We start from the raw sequence: 19,971 nt of genomic DNA on the forward strand, positions 1-19,971 counted from the left end.
TGGGAAGTCAAGGTAAGATAGGGACAGAAAAGTACCCAATCGCTTTTGCCCCATGCAGGCTGTAGGTGACCTTGGCCAGAGCAGGTCCAAACTAGATTCCAACAGTTTGAGGAGGAAATGGGAATGAGGAAGCAAGACAATGAAAGGGATAAGGATGGTGAGGGAGGGCGTTGAAGAGATCAACCAGAGGACTTGTAAGGATGCATACATAACCAATGGGCACAGATAGTATGGGGGTGAGGTCATGTGCTGGAGTGGGAGCGGCCAGGGAGAGGTCAATAGGGGGAAAAAGGAGACATGTGACACTTTCAACAATAAAGAACTTAAAATTTTTTTTAAAAAAAAGGATAAGGAGATTAGCTTGATGGCTTGTCTGAGGGTCAAATGGGATAAGGCCATTGAAAGGGCGGAGGAAACTCTGGTGCTCTGGAACAAATGTGGTCATTATTATTAGAGCCCGGAGTGGTGCCCAGACCCACACCCAGAGCCCCCAGCCCTTTGTGCTTTATGTTCACCTGCTCCCTTATTCGTCACCACAGCCTTGTGCCATCAGGACTGTTTCCCACTTTATAGAAGATAACACGGAAGCTCAGAGGCTCTTGGTCAAGTCCTGGGTTAGAGTCAGGATTTAAGCCAGGCCTGTCAGCCAGCCGGTCTGTGCTCCCTCCCTTTCACCGCGCTGCCTTTTGGTGCTGTGGAGGCGGCTTCAAGCAGCTGCCTGAGCCCGGAAGCCCCATGCGACTGTGGCTACAGTACCTGGACCCACTCTCTACTCCCTTAGGTTAGTGACCTTAGTCTGTGTGATGTGATGCGCATGAAATTTGGATTCAACCAGACCTGCCTTTCTCATTTATTTTCTGTAAACTTTAATTTTTGTATTAGAGGTGGGGAGAGCCAGTGAGAATTTTTTCTTTTAAATCTATAGGTGTTATGGAGAAAATGTAATCATGGGCTTAGTGGGGGATGTTTGTAAAGCATTTGCCCATAATAAGCACTCAGTACATGTTAACTTTTTTTTTAATATATATTTTTATTGATTTCATAGAGGAAGAGAGAGAGGGAGAGAGAGACAGAAACATCAATGATGGGAGAGAATCATTGATGGGCTGTCTTCTTCATTCCCCGACTGGGGAGCAAGCCTGCAACCCAGGCATGTGCCCTGACTGGGAATCGAATTATGACTTCCTGGTTCATAGGTCGACACTCCACCACTGAGCACACCACTTCTTCCCCAACACACATCTGCATATGAACCAAAACCCAGACTTCCCCTCTGACAGCGTAACTGGTGAGAGCATAGTGCTGCTGTAGGTCCTGCCACACGGTCAACATGAACTGTTTAGACTTGGACACACACTGACCACCTCATGGGTCATTTCAGGGAAGTCCCCTGATCAAGAGTCCCCTTAAGCATCACCTTCCCCATTAGCAGGCCATGACGTTACTTCTTGGAAAACCCTCCCCATCTTCCAGAATCCCCTATTTAAATGCAGTAAAGGGAGGACAGTGACCTCTGACAGGCAGGGAGCGGGCAGGTGGCAGAGAAAAACAATGGTGTCACTGCTAATAATGCTAGAGTTAAGGTCATGACCCTAACCCTACACTACCCCCATGGCACAAGGTAATTCAGCACTCAAGCTACTCTCCAAAATATGTAAAATTGGCAATTCCCTCTTTTGTGTATCCCATTCTCAGAAATGAACATAGTCTTGCATTTGATGTGTATGCTTCTCCTTCCAGACTTTTTTTTATAAATTTTTTAAAAATATATATATATATTTTTTTAATATATTTTATTGATTTTTTACAGAGAGGAAGGGAGAGAGATAGTCAGAAACATCGATGAGAAAGGAACATCGATTAGCTGCCTCCTGCACATCTCCTACTGGGGATGTGCCCGCAACCCAGGTACATGCCCTTAACCGGAATCGAACCTGGGACCTTTCAGTCCGCAAGCCGACGCTCTATCCACCGAGCCAAACCGGTTTCGGCTAAAATATATTTTTATTAATTTCAGAAAGAAAGGGAGAGGGAGAGAGAGATAGAAACATCAATGATGAGAGAGAATCATTGATTGGCTGCCTCCTACACACCCCCTACTGGGGATCAAGCCCACAACCCAGGCATGTGCCCTTGACTGGAATCAAACCTGGGACCCTTCAGTCCGAAGGCCGCTCTATCCACTGAGCCAAACCAGCTAAGGCTTACCTGGGTCTTTTAACTATCAGCTCCAATATATTGTTCTCAAGAAATGCATTTCCGTGACATAGAATACTAGAAGTAGAACTCTTTGGTCAAACTCATTTTGAAAAGCTGTTAGTTCATACAAGAGTGCCTTCTGAAAATGCTTTCCTATTCTTACCAGGTCTGGAGCAGGAGGGCTCCGGGCCCAGCGCCTTCTCCAAGATTCCTAGGCCCAACTGTAACTGAGCACAGTCTCTCTAGGAAAACAACAGAGCCAACCAAAAATAGTTAAATGTGGTTGAGAATACGTTTAAGAAGAGGCATAATACATATCGGGAAGATTTCTATTTAAATGACCAAGCAAACAATTACTCTGCACCTGTATGTATTTTGCACCTCTGTAAGGTGCTGGGGATAGACAGATAGGACACCATGCCAGTTTTCATTTGTTCAGTCTGGAAGAAGGCAGACCTGGTCCCGGTGTAACACTCACATGGAGGCTGCAGGAAGGAGTGACACAGCCAGAACCCACTTGAAGAAATCTGGCACGTCAGTGACATGGGATAAGAAACAGAGAAAGGAAGGCGTCAGATCCTTAAGGACATTTTATATTTTCCCCCAAACTGTAAGAACTTACTAAAACCTGGGGAATGACGTGGCAGATTTTCATTTCAGGAAACCCACTCTGGCTAAGGGATGGAGAATAGATTGAGGGAGGTCTGACTAGAGATGAGGAAGTCGGCTAAAATGTCACAGATTGTGCATATAGGGACCTGGGCAGGGACCCTCCAACAAAACTGGACAGCTTTCAAGGCAGAAGAGTGGTGTGGATTTTGTGTCTTATTGGACTGGGAGGTGGGGAGGAAGGTGGGCAAGGGGTAGAAATGTGAGGGATAGTTTCTTAAACAGGGTACATTGTAGGTCACTGGGGGATATACTGATTTTAGTAATGTAGCAGTTTGCCCTTGATGAAGCCTAACCAAAGAGGAGCTGTAATGGATCCCTTAGTCCCAGGAAAGAAAGTCTTGTTAGAATGTGAGAGTACATTCCAGGCAGAGCCCTGGGTGAGGATAGTCGTTGGAAGAAAGTGGATGGAGATTCAAATCTGATTTAGGCTATTTGCCCCGGGGAACTGGCCTCAGGTCCTCTCTGACCCGGGGCCCTACCTCCTGATCTAGCTGATGACTTCCCTTTACTCAATTTGTAATCCCTTTAGTAGGACAAAGGCCCTGAAATGCCCAAAGCATTTTTGGAAGGGGAACCAAAACCACAGCAAAACAACTGCTGAAGTTTTTAAACAATGAGGCCATTGCTCCGATTAAAGTGATTTTGTGATTTTGGAGGAAGATGTGTCTCAGCCCCACAGATTTCACTGTCACATGTATGTTGGATGAACTCTTGGACCCCCAGTTTTCCAGGGACCCAACTCTAAAAAATACTGCCTTGGACTCCTCACAAGGAGACAATGGGCTTCTCAACAAATCTCATGCCTGAAGTTTTCCCTCTGCCCCAAACCTAGTCAGAAACTTGTTTTCTGGGGCCCAGGAATGAGCTCACCCTCCAGGGGTGTAATTCAGTATCACACCAACCAAGCAGGATCACAGGACACCCTCAAGCGTTGGCCAAGCACTCCCGACACACGCGAGGGACTAACAGAGGCCAGCATTGTAGCTCCCCTCCCCCAGAAGGCTCAATAGGAGCCAGTCCGCGTAAACAGATCCTCCTCTGCTCCGATGAAGCCACACAGGAGCATCTAAAGGAGCATTAACAACGCTGCTTTGTGAGGCTGCTGGCACAGCGCCACCTTGCTTCTCACTCCCAAGGGGCGGTGAACAGTGTCGGCTGCATTTTTGTGCACAAGCCTCACTACACATTTGGGAAACATCCACAAGCAATGTGAGTAGTTCATTCTGGGCTGCAGGTTCACCCAGGCAGAGGCCAAAGTCCCACATCATGGCACGGGTATTTTACGGGGGCCACTCTTTTGTACATGTGGGCCCGTGTCTGGTCTCACCTGACTGAAGGGAAGCAAAAATAGATGAGTTGAGGCCGGGGGCCTACCAGGCGGCTTCATGTGTCCTTTTCGAGCCTACAAGCCTGAGTCTCACACAAAGACCCTGCTTCAGGCCGCCAGTCTGTGCCAGGTCGGTTCTGTTTTCACACCTCTGTTTAGAGATAAGAGGCAGCGCTTGGGAATCACATAACCAAGTTGCGAAATGACACTGATCAGCTAAAATTGACCATTTTAGGTGCCAAAGTGGGAGCGAGCTTGGTAGGTCCTCAATGGGGACCCTGTTTTCCCTCCTCCTCACCCAACAGCAGCACATTTCTATCAGCCGCCGGTGGCTGGCCCACTCACCGGCCAAGGACTTGTGCTCCATCAAGTACACCGAAGTTCACTCGCTGCCTTTTGGAAAGCACTGGAGTAGCTGACACCAGGAAGCCTGCCCCTCCAACAATGCAGGCAAACGCTCCAGTGGCAGGCAACACCTGTCAGGAACTCAATTACCTGGACAAAGGCTAGGTGTTGACGGGCCCTTGGATCGCTGGTGTCCAGACTGCTACGTGCTAGGATACTCACAGCTCAAAAAAGCATGTGTAAGAATCTTGTACTCAGGACCCACGCTCAATTCATACTTGATTCACTTTCTGAAATAGGATTGGAGGTAGCCCATACCCACGTGTATAAGCGGAGCTATAGGGAGGTGCACCTGGGAGGCACCATTGTCTCAGTCTGACCCTGCCCAGACTGCTTCTTTGAATCTAGTCCTGGTTATAGACGTGCCTCCTCCTAGAAGCACAGCTGCCTGCCTACTCCAGCCTGGCTCCGCTCCTAGCCATTCGGGGTTAGGAGGTATCCAACCACCAGGCCAAACACTAGCGAATTGACGTTAACCACTGAAGTTGTAAAGGGTCAGGGTCATCATCCCCATTACTGTCGTTGAGCTGGTATTGCAATGTTTAGGGAATTATCAGCTTTATGTCAGCTTGGGCTCAGAGATGGAGAGTACCAAGTCCCCACAATACCTTATTTATTGAATGAATGGGTGGGGAAATGGGCAGATGAAGAAAGAGTCGTTCTATCATCAAAATCCAATGAGATTCAACACCAACTCCTGCACAGAGCTAACCTGAATGTGCCTTCCCCGAGCTAGAGTGAGGTGGGGGCAGGAAAAGAGTGATGGGTGTCAGGCTGCTTAGCGTGTCAAGTGACACTTCTTTGCAATCAGTGTAGATGACCAGTGTCACCACATTGAGTAGATGCAATTCTAGCCCAAAGTGGAAGACCTGACTTTCTTTAGCCACTGCATCTTACCCCAGGCCAATACATTGATATTTGCCATTTGTAATATTAAAATGACTTCGAGAACTCACTCTCCGTTCACCACCCACCCAGTACTACCTAGAGATTCCAGGTTAGAATTAAAGACAATAAATTGAGCTCCTCTTAAAGGACTAAAGCTTTTGAAGCTTGCAGAATGGAAAGAATTCTTTTCTTCTGGTTTTCCGGAATAACAAAAGCTAATGCGCTCAAAGACAGATCTTGTGGAAAATCTCAACTCCCAGCCTCAGGGCTAACCCAACCAAGTTATTTTATATATTAGGCTACCTCCTCCCCATCTGACAAGTACTGAGTACTGGTTTGAGGAAGGGGTCCCACAAAGTTGAGCTCACTTCCCTCCTGTGTGCCCCTAAATGGCCTTCCTTTGCCCACCTCAAGCAAGAAGAATTTGTATCTCAGGCAGGGGAAGTTATGGTAGCAGAGATATTAGCAACATTAGCAACATTTAAGGCCTTCTTATCTGGCCCTAACCTGCTTTCTGCAGGAGCTTACTCTCCCCCAACCCCGACCCCCACCAACACTACTTATTTTGCAATCAATGGTCTTGTGGAAAATCATGGCCCAAGGCTGGGGGTTAACTGCGGAGGGGGGGGGGGGGGGGGGAGCAGATTAAAAACTTCCAGGGAGGGATGGGTGTTGCTTGAAAAGCATAGTTCATATGATAATTTTACGTGTGGAAAATAAAAATAAATGCCTATTGCTGTTCCAATGTAAATTACAAAAAGAAAATCTCCATAAAATCTTGGCTAATGGAGGTCACAGAAGATAACCAGGGACTAGCCAATTTTCAAGGCATAGATCAGTATCTCCAGCAGTGTGCGTGTGCGTGGTTGTGTGTGTGTGTGTGTGTGTGTGTGTGTGTGTGCATGTGCACGAGTAGGGGGAAGGTATGAAATTCTTGTTTATCCAAAGCGGGCAGGGTTGAACAGACCTCTTTCCCTGGCCAGGGGCCTACTCCTAGTCCCGCCAGACCCTGCATTTTCCTCCCTCCCGCACTTACTCTGTTCATGCTTCCCCCCCTCCACCCTCCACCCCTTCTGCTAGCCCACAAGCGATCTCAGTTCCCATCAGCCCTGTAAGGCTTCTGCTCTTCTCTGAACACTGTTGGCCCTCAGCAAGTATGTACTTGCCACCTGGAGTCATCACTCCTGCTTGCATTGAGGGTGTTGCTGAACATGGTTACAGAAGTGTTCATGGCTGGTCACCTCAATTTGGCTTTATTCAATACCTTAAACGTCTCTAAAGTCCTAACAATAAGCTTCTAGAATAAATTCAGAACTTTAAAAATGATCTCATAGCACCCTGTATCTTTTCCCTTGTGGCACTAATTTCGATAATTAAACTCTTTTGTACACCTGTTTGTCTCAGGTTATTTCTTCCACCAGAGCACAGAGACCGTCTTTGTTTTGATCACCAGTACTGTGGAGTTAGTAGTTATTATTTACTAGAGTTTGTTAGATATACTCTGGCTCAAGTACTGCATTCAGGGCACTCTGCATATATAGTGTTCACATCAACCCTATGAATTAGGTGCTATTTCCACTTTGCAGCCTTGGAAATTAAGTCTTCAGAGAGGTTACCCAAAGCAACCCAGCAGATGTACATGGAACTAGGTTTGGAACTCTAGTCTCCCTGATCCCAGAGCCCTTGCTCTTTCTCCTGTGCCACCTGCCTCTCATCCCTTGGCCATGAACACTGCATTTGTTAGGTGAATGAGTGAGTGAATAAACAAGAGACATGGCATTTAACGACTTACCATTCACATTCCCAATGAGGACCATGTCACTTCTGGATTGTGTTTTTCTCCTCTCTTTTTAATTAATTTTTTTTTAGATTCTCATTACCAATCTTCTCCCCGTCATAGATACCCCAAGAATACTTAACTTTGTAAAATACATTGTGCTGTTTTGTGTACATATTTTTTTTTACAGTTTTTTTTTGTTGTTCTTGTTTTGTTTTTTTTTAAATATATTTTTTATTGATTAAGATATTACATATGTGTCCTTATCCCCGCGTTACCCCCCCCCCCACACACCCCCCCCCCACCCCCCCGGCTCATGTCCTCACCCCCCCGTTGTCCGTGTCCATTGGTTAGGCCTATATGCTTGCATATAAGTCCTTTGGTTGATCTTTCCCCCTTACCCCCACCCTTCCTTACCTTCCCTCCAAGGCCCGACAGTCCAATCAATGCCTCTCCATCTCTGGATCAGTCCTTGTTCATCAGTTTATATTGTTCATTATATTCCACAAATGAGTGATATCTTGTGGTATTTATCCGCTCTCCAGTTCCATCCATGCTGTGGCAAATGGTAAGAGTTCCTTTTTCTTCTTCCTCTTCTTAAAGAATACCTTTCAGCATTTCATATAATGCTGGTTTGGTGGTGATGAACTCCTTTAGCTTTTTCTTATCTGTGAAGCTCTTTATCTGACTTTCAATTCTGAATGATAGCTTTGCTGGATAAAGTAATCTTGGTTGTAGGTTGTTGCTATTCATCACTTTGAATATTTCTTGCCACTCTCTTCTGGCCTGCAAAGTTTCTGTTGAGAAATCAGCTGACAGTCGTATGGGTACTCCCTTGTAGGTAACTGAGTTTCTTTCTCTTGCTGCTCTTAAGAGTCTCTCTTTGTCTTTTGCTCTTGGCATTTTAATTATGATGTGTCTTGGTGTGGTCCTCTTTGGGTTCCTTTTGTTTGGGGTTCTTTGTGCTTCCTGGACTTGTAAGTCTATTTCTTTCACCAGGTAGGGGAAGTTTTCTGTCATTATTTCTTCAAATAGGTTTTCAATATCTTGCCCTCTCTCTTCTTCTGGTACCCCTATAATTCTGATGTTGGTACGCTTGAAGTTGTCCCAGAGGCTCCTTACACTATCTTCATATTTTTGGAATCTTTTTTCTTTTTTCTTTTTCCGTTGGGTATTTTTTGTTTCTTTGTATTTCAAATCTTTGACTTGATTCTTGGGATCCTCTTGTCTGCTGTTGTATCTCTGTATATTATTCTTTATTTCAGTCAGTGTATGCTTAATTTCTAGTTGGACTTTTTTCATATCCTCCAGGGTCTCACTAAATTTATCAGCGGTTTCCATAAAATTCTTGAAAAACCTTATAAACGTGGTTTTGAACTCTATATCCAGTCGTTTGCTTTCCTCCATTTCTGTCATTTGTGACCTGTTTCTTTGTCTCCGCATTTTTTATGCTTCCCTGGGTTGGTAGAGTGGTTTTGTGTGCTAGGTGTCCTGTAGAGCCCAGTGGCTCAGCCTCCCCAGTTACCTGAGGTGAACACTCTTGGTGCACCCCCTTGTGGGCTTTGTGCACAGTCTTGTTGTAGTTATGCCTTGATTGTTGTATGATCACTGGGAGGAATTGACCTCCAGGCCAACTGGCAGTGAGAATCAGCTGTGTCTGCAGTGGGAGAACTTCTGTGCTGAAGACACCCTTCCGGGGCAAGACTTGCTTCAGTGGGGCTTTAGTGCTCACTGAGTCTGCCCCCTGAGTGTGTCCCTTATGGATCTGAGGAGTTGTAATCTGGATGGTCCCACTCTGACCACTGGGTACACTGGCTCTTGGATCTAAGGAGGTGCTAATTTAGCCTCTGCCTGAGGTTACCCAGCAGGAGCTACAAAGAGAACTGCAGATTCCCCTTCCTTTTTTGGAGTTTGGAGGTGCCCTGATGAGGCCCAGCTGTGAAGCAATGCTGTGGGGCCTTGGGCCTTCTCTTGGAAGTTCTGGGTCTGTCTGGCCCAGCTGCAATTTGTTAGGTAATTTTCAGGTTGCAAAGGGCCAGGGCATTCATATGCAAAAGCCTCTGCTGCAGCCTGGGTGGGGCGGGGTCTCAGGGAATCAAAGGGTGGAGCAAGCAGCTATGGCTGATCCTCAGCCCTGCCCTAAGGGGCCACGCTTCTCAGTGTCCCGATAATTGCTGCAAGCACCTCTGAGGGAAAGCCACCCTCAAGTTCAGAGTTCTGCCTGCTGCCAGACAGTCCAGTTTCTCCCCATATGAGTCCTGGGTCCCCAGAGACTTCCCGGAACCGGAGTTCGGAGCAGTAGGGAGCTTGTGATTCCCTCCCGATTCAAAAAGACAGCTGCGTCCTCAGGTGCCAGCCCCTTTCCTCCCACACGAGCCTCCGTACCTCTGCACTTTACTTCTGCAGCTCCTCTGGCTCTCAGTTGTAGAATTCTAGTTGTAGAATTTCCACTCAGCCAGCCTTCCTATAGTTCTGGATGATGTCTGTTTTGTCTTTTCGTTGTATTTTTGAAGTTGTTGTGGGAGGCAGCAATTTCCTGGTGTTTACCTATGCCACCATCTTAGTTTCTCCTGTGTACATATTTTTAAATTACCTTAATGGTAGCAGGACTAAAGACCTTGTTCTGTTTCTTGCCATTTCAAACACCACTATGCATTTTATATTTTTAAATATGCTTTTATTGATTTTAGAGAGAGGGAAAAAGTGAGGATAGAGAGATAAAAATATCAATGAGAGAGAAACATCGATAGGCTGCCTCCTGCACATGGCCCACTGGGGATCAAGCCTGAAACCTAGTCATATCCCCTTATGGGGAATGGAACCAATGACCTCTTGGTTCATGGGTCAATGTTCAACCACTGAGCATACTGGCCAGGCACCACTATGCATTTTAAATACATGTTGGTGCATCTATATCAAATTCCTTATTTCTTTTTAAAAAATATGTTTTATTGTTTCTTAGAGAGAGAGAGAAACATGGATGATGAGAGGGAAACATCAATCAGCTGCCTCCTGCATGTCCTCCACTAGAGATTGAACCTGCAATCAGGGCATGTGCCCTGATCTGGAATCAAACCAGTGACCTCTCTGTGCATGGGACAACATTTAACCAACTGAGCCACACCAGCCAGGGTTCAAATGTCTTATTTCTAAATGCTGGGAAAATTCCATAGTTTATATCCATCAGCATTCTCATGTCGTCCCTTAGTGTTTGACACCTCAGTTGCATCTACTTCCACCACACACACAGCACCCAGTGCACTTCTAGTCCCATTGGAACCAGGCTTCATCCTCCATGGGCATGTCGGGGAGTTCCAGCTGGGGATGTGGTCTGAATGTCTTTCTGATATCTTGGACTATATCAGTCAAGATAAGAAATGGTCTATTAATCCCTTTGGCTTCATGCCCTCAGAATATGAATCCCCAAGGATACCTTCAAAAGAATTTTCACTACATGGTTTTATTTTGTATTTTTTATGCCTATGAACCTGCCCTATATACAATTAAGAGTCACTGCATCTTAATAGTTAAGTGGGAAGATTCTGAAGACATACAACCTGGGTTCAAATTCCAACTTCACTACTTACCAGCTCTAATGAATATTTATTTGCCTCAGTTTTTCCATCTGTAAAATGGGAATGTAATAATAATAGTACCTCCCTAGCTGGTTTGGCTCAGTAGATAGAACATCAGCCTGCAGACTGAAGGGTCCCAGGTTCGATTCTGGTCAAGGGCACATGCTAGGGTTGCAAGCTCGATCCTCAGTAGGGGGCATGCAAGAGACAGCCTATCAATGATTCTCCCTCATCATTGATGTTTCTATCTCTCCCTTCCTCTCCTTTCCTCTCTGAAATCAATAAAACTATTTAAAATTTTAATAATAATAATAATACCTACCACATAGGGTTGTTGCATTTAGAACAGGGCCCTCACAGTTGTAAGCACTTAATAAATGTTGGCCCTCATTGTTTAAAATACACATAGGGTCTGAGCACACAAAAACATATACATAGCTTCTGTTAATCCAGAATAGAAAAGTTAAGACATTTAAAAGAAAATAAAGAGAAACAGAAGATGAGTCTGGCTACACCAAAGTAATTCTGTTTGTAATCTCTAATGACAAGGCCTTTACAGGGCCATTTTGGTCTTCTAAGACCAAACACTTAAGTATAAACAACCCCAAAGAAATCTGCTCCCTTCCCTCTGTCTGGCTCTGAGAGTTTTACAACTCATGAGTTCTGGCTCCAGAAAGATCCTATTCCCTAGTTTGTAAAGGTGTCCTTGGCTGTCACCATTGGTTTTCTACTTCTTTGTCACTTCCCAATACTGGAAGCCTTGAGAGTTTAAGCTGGATTTGGAAGAGATGGGATGAGCCTCTGGGAGCTTGAGGGCTGACGCTGGCTGTAAGGAAGAGCTCCTCGTCTTCCCTGTTGTGTGATTGGGAGTGACTCGGTCCTGACAGCGCTGACTGGGCCGTATTCAGGAAGCCACTCTGGTGGGGCTCAAGCCTGAAAGTTATGGCTTGTTTGTCTCTGACCCATGCAATATTTTTTCTCGCCTTGAAGATGAAAGGGTTACTATTCCTCACACTTCCCCACGAGGTGCATTTGTAACATGTAGGCTTCTGCAGTGTCCCTTTTATCTGGAGAATTAACTTCTAAAGAATCAGCTCATCTCCCTAACCAGCCATAGCTGGTCCTGAAATATACCCTCCGTAGACAGTTGAATGGCTTTCTGAGTAACATCCTCACATTCACTCTGTCGTGGTTCTTCCCACCCTATGACTATTATTTGTACCATAAACTCCATGGAAAGACCTTTCAGTGGATAAAGAGTAGCCAATCCTTCCACAAAGTTATAAATTCCCTGAGAGAAGGGCTCGCCTCTTGTATTTCTTTGATCCCCTACAGCACCTAGCACAGTGTCTTGTACATAGTAGATACTCAAATATTTGTTGGTTGATAAGGTTCCAAGGCTTAGATCGAAGTGAATGGACAACATTTGTCTAAGGAAAAATAAATGGTTTCATATACAAGACCTCTTAATTCTCCTTATCAGAAGCAATCAAAATTTTAATTTACACTAAAATATTTAAGTGCAAAAATTGTAATATCTGTAAGATACTTTGTACGTTTGGGGATCTATCTGCCTAATGAGGTGAATTTGTTTGTTTCTTTATATATATATATATATATATATATATATATATATATATATATATATAGATTTCAAAGAGGAAGGGAGAAAGAGAGAGAGATAAAAACATCAATGATGAGAGAGAATCATTGATCGGCTGCCTCCTGCACACCCGCTACTGGGGATCGAGCCCACAACCCGGGCATGTGCCCTTGACCGGAATCGAACCTGGGGCCCTTCATTCTGCAGGCTGACACTCTATACACTGAACAAACCGGCCAGGGCTGTTTGTTTCTTGACAGACATCAAGTTTCCCTACGTGAGAGACACTATGCTGGGCATTAGAGAATCAAAGAGAGTTTTTGCCCTAAGCTCACAAACAGAGTGGAGACTGCAGGTCAGCAAGCCATTAAAAGAGTATAAGGAAAGCACTCTGAATAGGGCCTCAGTAGATTTACAGAGAGAGGGGAGTGGAGGTTCTGAGGCTCCGAAGCTGGTCCCACGTTGACTTGGTATCGTGTACAGTTAGAACACCTTGTTGGCCCCTGAGCTGGGACTAAGAGCTGGGGTCCACAGCGGACTGACGCAGAGCAGCTGCAAACCTTGGGGAAGCCACTAAAACTTCAAACTGCAATTTGCTCATTTTAAAATTATAATGACAACACTAAGACTACTAATTTACTGACAGAATTAAAGTTGCAGTTTGAACATTGTAAAGAGTGAACAAATAAGTTATCTGAAAAAGATTAACAGGTTGACAATTCTCCCTCGAAGCATTGCCGTAGGGATACATTTATTTCATGCATGGGAGAGTGCTACACAAATGTTGGTAAAATTTCAAAATTAATTAATGGCCTATCTTCTCCTTGGTTAAAGCCAAAAGTCAAGGATGAAAAGTTGAACGTCATGCCTTTCAAAGTGCCTTATTTTTGCACAGGACAATGTGATCTAGAGTTTGGCCAAATCTCAGGGAGATTTCGATGTGGCTTGCTTTGGATAAATTGACAGCAGCTCTCATTAATATATTTAATCTGCTCATAATCCATGACGATAAAAAAAATGAATGAACTATCTCCGTGCCAGTCAAGTTGGGTGGAATTTGACACAGGATGATTATTTGGCATATGCAGGAATCTCTGGGGGGGGGGGGGGATCAAGATAGCAAAGCAGAGAACAGGAAACCAAGATGGCGGCATAGGTAAACACCAGAGTTTGCTTGCCTCGAACAACCACTTCAAAAATACAGCTAAAAGATGGAACGGACATCATCCAGAACCACAGGAAGGCTGGCTGAGTGGAAGTTCTACAACTAGGAGGAAAGAGTAAAACATACCAAGACTCAGAGGAGGCGCAGTGCTGAAGTAAAATACTAAGGTGCGGAGTGCATGTGGAGCGGGCCGGCGGCTGAGGGTGTGGTTGTTGTTTTCAATCGGGAGGGAGTCTCAGACTCTGAGCTCCAGCTCCGGGCGAGTCTCTAGGGACCCAGACTCATACGGGAGAAGTGGGACTGTCTGGCATCGCTCAGAACCCTAGGGCAACTTTCCCTCCGTGGGGCTTGCAGCAATTACTGGGACACTGAGAAGCAGACCCTCTGAGGGCAAGACTGAGAGCAGCCATAATTGCTAACCCCGCCCTGTTGATCCCGTGGGACCCGCCCCGCCCAAGCCCTGCAGGGAGACTTTTTCTGGATAGCCTCAGGCAAAGGCTAGATTAGCACCTCCCTAGAGATCCAGGAGCCAGGAAGCCCAGAGGTCAGAGTGGGACTATCCAGTTTGCAGCTCTGTGGAACCATAAAAGACACACTCAGGGGGAAGACTCAGTGAGCACCAAAGCCCCATTGAAACAAGTCTAGCCCCAGAGGGGTGTCTCCAGCACAGAAGTTTTCCCACTGCAGACACAGCTGATTCTCACAGCCAATTGGCCTGGAGGTCAATTCCTCACAGTGATAACTACAACAATCAAGGCTTAATTACAACAAGACTGTGCACAAAGCCCACAAGGGGGTGCACCAAGAGTGTCTACCTCAGGTAATTGGGACACTTAGCACAGAAAGGAACACTATCGACACAGCGAAGCATAAAAAATGCCGAGACAAAGAAACAGGACACAAACGACAGAATTGGAGGAAAGCAAACTGCTGGATATAGAGTTCAAAACCACACTTTTAAGGTCTTTAAAGAACTGTCTAGAAGCCGCCGATAAACTTAATAAGGCCCTCGAAAAGACTGGTGAGACCGCCGATAAATGCAGTGAGATCTTCAAGAAGACTGGTGAGACCGCCGATAAATGTAGTGAGGTCCTCAAGAAATCTAATGAGCCCCTCGATGTTGTGATAAAGAACCAACTAGAAATTAAGCATACACTGACTGAAATAAAGAACATTATACAGATTCCCAACAACAAACCAGAGGATCGCAAGAATCAAGTCAAAGATTTGAAATACGAAGAAACAAAAAACACCCAACCGGAAAAGCAAAATGAAAAATGAATCCAAAAATACGAAGATAGTGTAAGGAGCCTCTGGGACAGCTTCAAGCGTACCAACATCCGAATTATAGGGGTGCCAGAAGAAGAGAGAGAGCAAGATATTGAAAACCTACTTGAAGAAATAATGACAGAAAACTTCCCCTACCTGGTCAAAGAAATAGACTTACAAGTCCAGGAAGTGCAGAGAACCCCAAACAAAAGGAATCCAAAGAGGACCACACCAAGACACATCATAATTAAAATGCCAAGAGCAAAAGACAAAGAGAGACTCTTAAGAGCAGCAAGAGAAAGAAACTCAGTTACCTACAAGGGAGTACCCATACGACTGTCAGCTGATTTCTCAACAGAAACTTTGCAGGCCAGAAGAGAGTGTCAAGAAATATTCAAAGTGATGAATACCAAGAACCTACAACCAAGACTACTTTATCCAGCAAAGCTATCATTCAGAAGTGAAGGCCAGATAAAGAGCTTCACAGATAAGAAAAAGCTAAAGGAGTTCACCACCACCAAACCAGTATTATATGAAATGCTGAAAGGTATCCTTTAAGAAGAGGAAGAAGCCAAACCGGTTTGGCTCAGTAGATAGAGCGTCTGCCTGAGGACTGAAAGGTCCCAGGTTCGATTCCGGTCAAGGGCACGTACCTCGGTTGCGGGCACATCCTCAGTGGGAGGTGTGCAGGAGGCGGCTGGTCGATGTTTCTCTCTCATCGATGTTTCTAGCTCTCTATCCTTCTCCCTTCCTCTCTGTAAAAAATCAATAAAATATATTTAAAAAAAAAAGAAGAGGAAGAAGAAGAAAAAGGTAAAGATACAAATTATGAACAACAAATACACATCTATTAACAAGTGAATCTAAAAATCAAGGGAATAAATAATCTGATGAACAGTGTGAACTGGTGATTGTAATAGAATCAGGGACATAGAAAGGGAATGGACTATTCTTGGGGGGGGGGAAAGGGGTGTGGGGTGAGGGAAGAGATTGGACAATAATCGTGCACCTATGGATGAGGACAGGGGGTGGGGAGTGAGGGCGGAGGGTGGGGTGGGAACTGGGTGGAGGGGAGTTATGGTGGGAAAAAAGAGTAACTAATGTAATAATCTGAACAATAAAGATTTAATTAAAAAATAAAATAAAAAAAGAAAAAGATAGCAAAGCAGAAAATGGCTTTAGATTCCAAGCTCACAGCTGTGAGTCAAAGTGACATACGTTTTTTTCTCTGGATTGAGATTAAAAGAGTCCTTAGGGAAAGTGTCTTTTCCTAACCAGGGTTTTTCTTGTTATTCAGGCCATCTCCAAAGAGATTCTTTATTCACATTTCTTTAGTATCACAACTGAAAGGATTAGCCCCTTAAAAGTAAGTTAGACATTAGCCAGCCAGGAATAGAGAAACTTAAACACAGGCACGGAAGCCAATGAATTGTTTGTGCTCTCCACCCTAACCAGTTAAGAACAGTAAAGGATGAAAGGAAATGGGCTTAAATTAAATCAAATGGGCTTGCTAACATGCCCCCATTTTCTCCATTTCCTAATCCTCTTATAAATTCCATTGAGGTGAGATTTGCTTTTAGACTGATTATGTGACTTAAAAATCAGCATAATGACAAGATATTTGTTGAAAGGAAGTTCCTCATCTTGTCTGTTTGGTTTCCTTTCCAGAATTGAATGGTGGATGACCCGCCTGCAGCAGGGTCCATCTGGAACCCTCCCCATCTCAGAGGTAAAGAAAACCTTCCCGATAACCATAAATGAGGAAACCAGGACCCAAAAGAAAGCAGATGATTTTCCCAGCAACTCAGTGGCAAAGCCAAGAATGAGACTCTTGGATGGTTTTGTGTGTGTGTGTGTGTGTGTGTGTGTGTGTGTGTGTGTGTGTGTGTGTTTCATTTAGTAATTAATTATTGTTCATATAAAGCTAGAAAATGGGATCTTGAAAAAACTAAGTTGAAAAACACAGAGCCAATTTTTCAACAGTAACATGAATCAGGTAATAAACAGCTCCGTTTGATCAAGAATGGGGCTCTTTGACCAAAGGATTTTCTGGATGGGGAAAGCACAGGCTTCTCCTTATCGCCACCTCTCTTCTGGCCTCAGCATGGATCTTCTGGGATGTTCCAGGCCAGGATTTTTCTTGTTCTTTCTTTGGTCCTCCAAAAATGTTCCAGGCTTTCTAGCATCAATCATCTTTATATTATCAACAACTATCACTTGCTGATTATCATAAATGACCGTTGTAGGGGCCTGAATGAGGAGTGAGATAAAGGCCCTGCTTTTTCAGAGCTTCAGTCTGGATAACATGACCTGAGATTAGGGGAAACATTTATAATAGTAATAATAATAATAATAGTAATAATAATTTTATTGAGCCAAGTGTTAAGAGCTTTACTGGTACTTGTTTGTCTTTTTTAGTTTTCATATTAAACCTCACACCCATTTTACAGATGAGGAAACTGAGACTTGCTCAAAGGTCACAGAGCTTGAGTGAGGACACATGTGTATCTCACTCCAAAGCTCATGCCCTTAAACACTAAATGGTACTGTTCCCATGGGAGAATGGATGTGGGAGAGTGGGAATCCCTGAGAAAAAGGAATCATAAGGGCTCATTCCTCAAGGAGGAAAGTATATTTTGTAGTTATTATTATATTTATAGTCTCATAACCCAGAAAGGCCCCCTTTCACAATACCCCTTCAAGTTAACTGGATATTTTAATGTATATATTAATGTTCCCTCTGTACCCACAGATTCATCAGAGATTTTTAAAAATTTCTTCTTATTGTTAATTAATTTATTGGATACTTATAACATTTCTGAGTACCAAGCATACTTCTAATCATATAATCCTCACAATATCCCAAAGAGAGAGGCATTATTATTATTCCCATTTCACAGATAAAGAAACTGAGACACAGAGCGGTAGACAACTTGCCCAAAGTTACACAGCTAGTCAGCCATGATCCCAGATTCAAACCCAGGCAGGCAGACAATAACCACTGAAAGATGTTGCCTCATACACACAGCACAGCTGCCTGGGAAATGTGAGATGCTAACTCATGCCTGTGGGAAATGGAACTGCTTTGCTCTACAGAGTTGTGTAGAGTTGTGAGGCTGCTTGTGAAAGTGGCATACAAGGCTGTTTCCTAATCTCACTCCTGGCCCCTTATAGACTTTGGGTGTCTAGTTGGTTCTTTTTTTTTTTAAGACACATTTGATCAGCATCATGATCAGACTATTGCATTTCTCAATCAACTCAACAGCATGGGTGCAAAACAAAAAATCAACATTAAAACGCTTTGTTGGAATGCTTTACCCTTTTCACTGAACAGAAGTGAAAATAACCTGAGATACAATTAGTCACAAATACAGTCCTCGAGTTTTTTGCTCATTCACGTGAGTATTGTCTAACACATGTCTTTGTAGCAGCGAGGCCTGCCATGGCTGTGCGTGGCTGAGTTCACAAATCTGCTGTACCTGTAGCTTCCCTGTCACTCCTCTGGCTCTCCTCTCCTGCTACGCTCTGTTTCCTGGCAGTAATTCAAACCTTGTGCCACTGCTACTGCTGCTGCTGGATGCACCATAGCCACCTTGGTTTCATGGTTTGGCAAAGTATTTTCTCCACCATCACAGCGGCCAGAGCTTCTGCCTCGTTTCCTCTTTTCATGGGTCCAAGATTTGAAGATTGATTGTTGTACTTCCCAAAATCACTGTAGCTTCTGCCTCCAAAATTGTGTCCATCATTACCAAATCCATGATAGCCATCTCCACTGCCACCATATCCACCACCGCCACGTCTGCCACCAAAGCCACCTCGACCACTGAGGTTCCCTCCTCAACCAAAGTTGTCATTCCCACCAAACTACCTCCATGACCACCTCCGAAGTTTCCAGAACCACTCTGACCTCTTTGGTAGGACGAAGCACTAGCCACCTCCTGCTTGGGTAGGGCTTTCCTTACTTCACAGTTGTGGCCATTCACAGTGTGGTGTTTCTGGATGACAATCTCATCTACAGAGTCATGGGCCTCAAAGGTTACAAAAGCAAAACCTCTCTTCTTGCCACTGCCTCAGTCAGTCATGATTTCAATCACTTCGATTTTTTCAGACTGTTCAAAATCACCTCTGAGGTGATGCTCTCCAGTGTCTTCTTTAACACCCCCGACAAAAGTCTTCTTCACAGTGAAGTGGGCACCGGGTCTTTGAGAATCTTCTCTTGAGACAGCCCCTCTGGTTCCACAACTCTTCCAACCATTTGTGGGCCCTGCATTCATGGCTGCACCCACTTCCTCCACAGTGGCATCGTGACAAACCTACAGCTTTGGAGAACTTCGTGCTTGGGCCTCTCAACACACAGTCTGTGAGCATTTCCATTGCCCAGCATGGCTCCTCAAACTCTCATGGGTTGTTCAAACTCAAACCTCCCATAAAGAGCTTCCGCAGCTGTCCCTGCCCTTTGGGAAACTCTGACTCAGACATGACGACCCTGGGAGGGGAGACTTCAGGGATGCTTTACTAGGCGGGTCCACCAGCAGAAAGGCTGTCCATTTGGTCCTTAATACAGTGAAGCTGAATGAGTTAAAATGTTTGTCAAGGTCAAAGTCGAAAGAGGTGTCCTTCAGTGTTTCCTTTTGCTTGCTTCTTCTGGGAGCAAACAGACATTTGGATCACAAAAAAACATCTGGGGCTGGGCCAGCATGGCTCAGTGGTTGAGCATTGACCTAAGAATGGAGGTCAGGGTTGATTCCCGGTCAGGGCACATGGCTGCGGGCTCGGTCCCCAGTATGGGGCATGCAGGAGGCAGCCAGTCAATGATTCTCTCTCATTATTGATGTTTCCATCTCTCTTTCCTTGTCCCTTCCTCTCTGAAATCGATAAAAAAAATATATTAATTTTTTTTTAAAAGCAGCTGGGAATGTGGACCAAGAACAATTAGGGTGCATAGAGAAACTCAGCATTATTAAGGTTTGGGTTGAAAGTGTTTTGGGTTTTTTTCCCCCCTTTTTGGGGGGAGGGGGGAGGAAAATTACAAAATAGCTTAATGTATGGTCAAAAGGGACAACTTTTTCATTATTCCCTTGTAATACTCCA

The 19,971-nt window shown here is 44.6% G+C and overlaps 1 pseudogene across 1 annotated transcript; it reads right to left on the reverse strand.

Moving 5' to 3' along the window:
* Window positions 1–18,398: 18,398 nt before the first annotated feature.
* Window positions 18,399–19,359, reverse strand: LOC308523057 (heterogeneous nuclear ribonucleoprotein A1-like; annotated as a pseudogene). The gene has a single exon. The product of its transcript is annotated as a heterogeneous nuclear ribonucleoprotein A1-like (transcript).
* Between the last annotated feature and the right edge of the window lie 612 nt (window positions 19,360–19,971).

Source organism: Myotis nattereri (assembly GCF_964212035.1).
Source record: "Myotis nattereri genome assembly, chromosome: 8".
Taxonomy (NCBI): domain Eukaryota; kingdom Metazoa; phylum Chordata; class Mammalia; order Chiroptera; family Vespertilionidae; genus Myotis; species Myotis nattereri.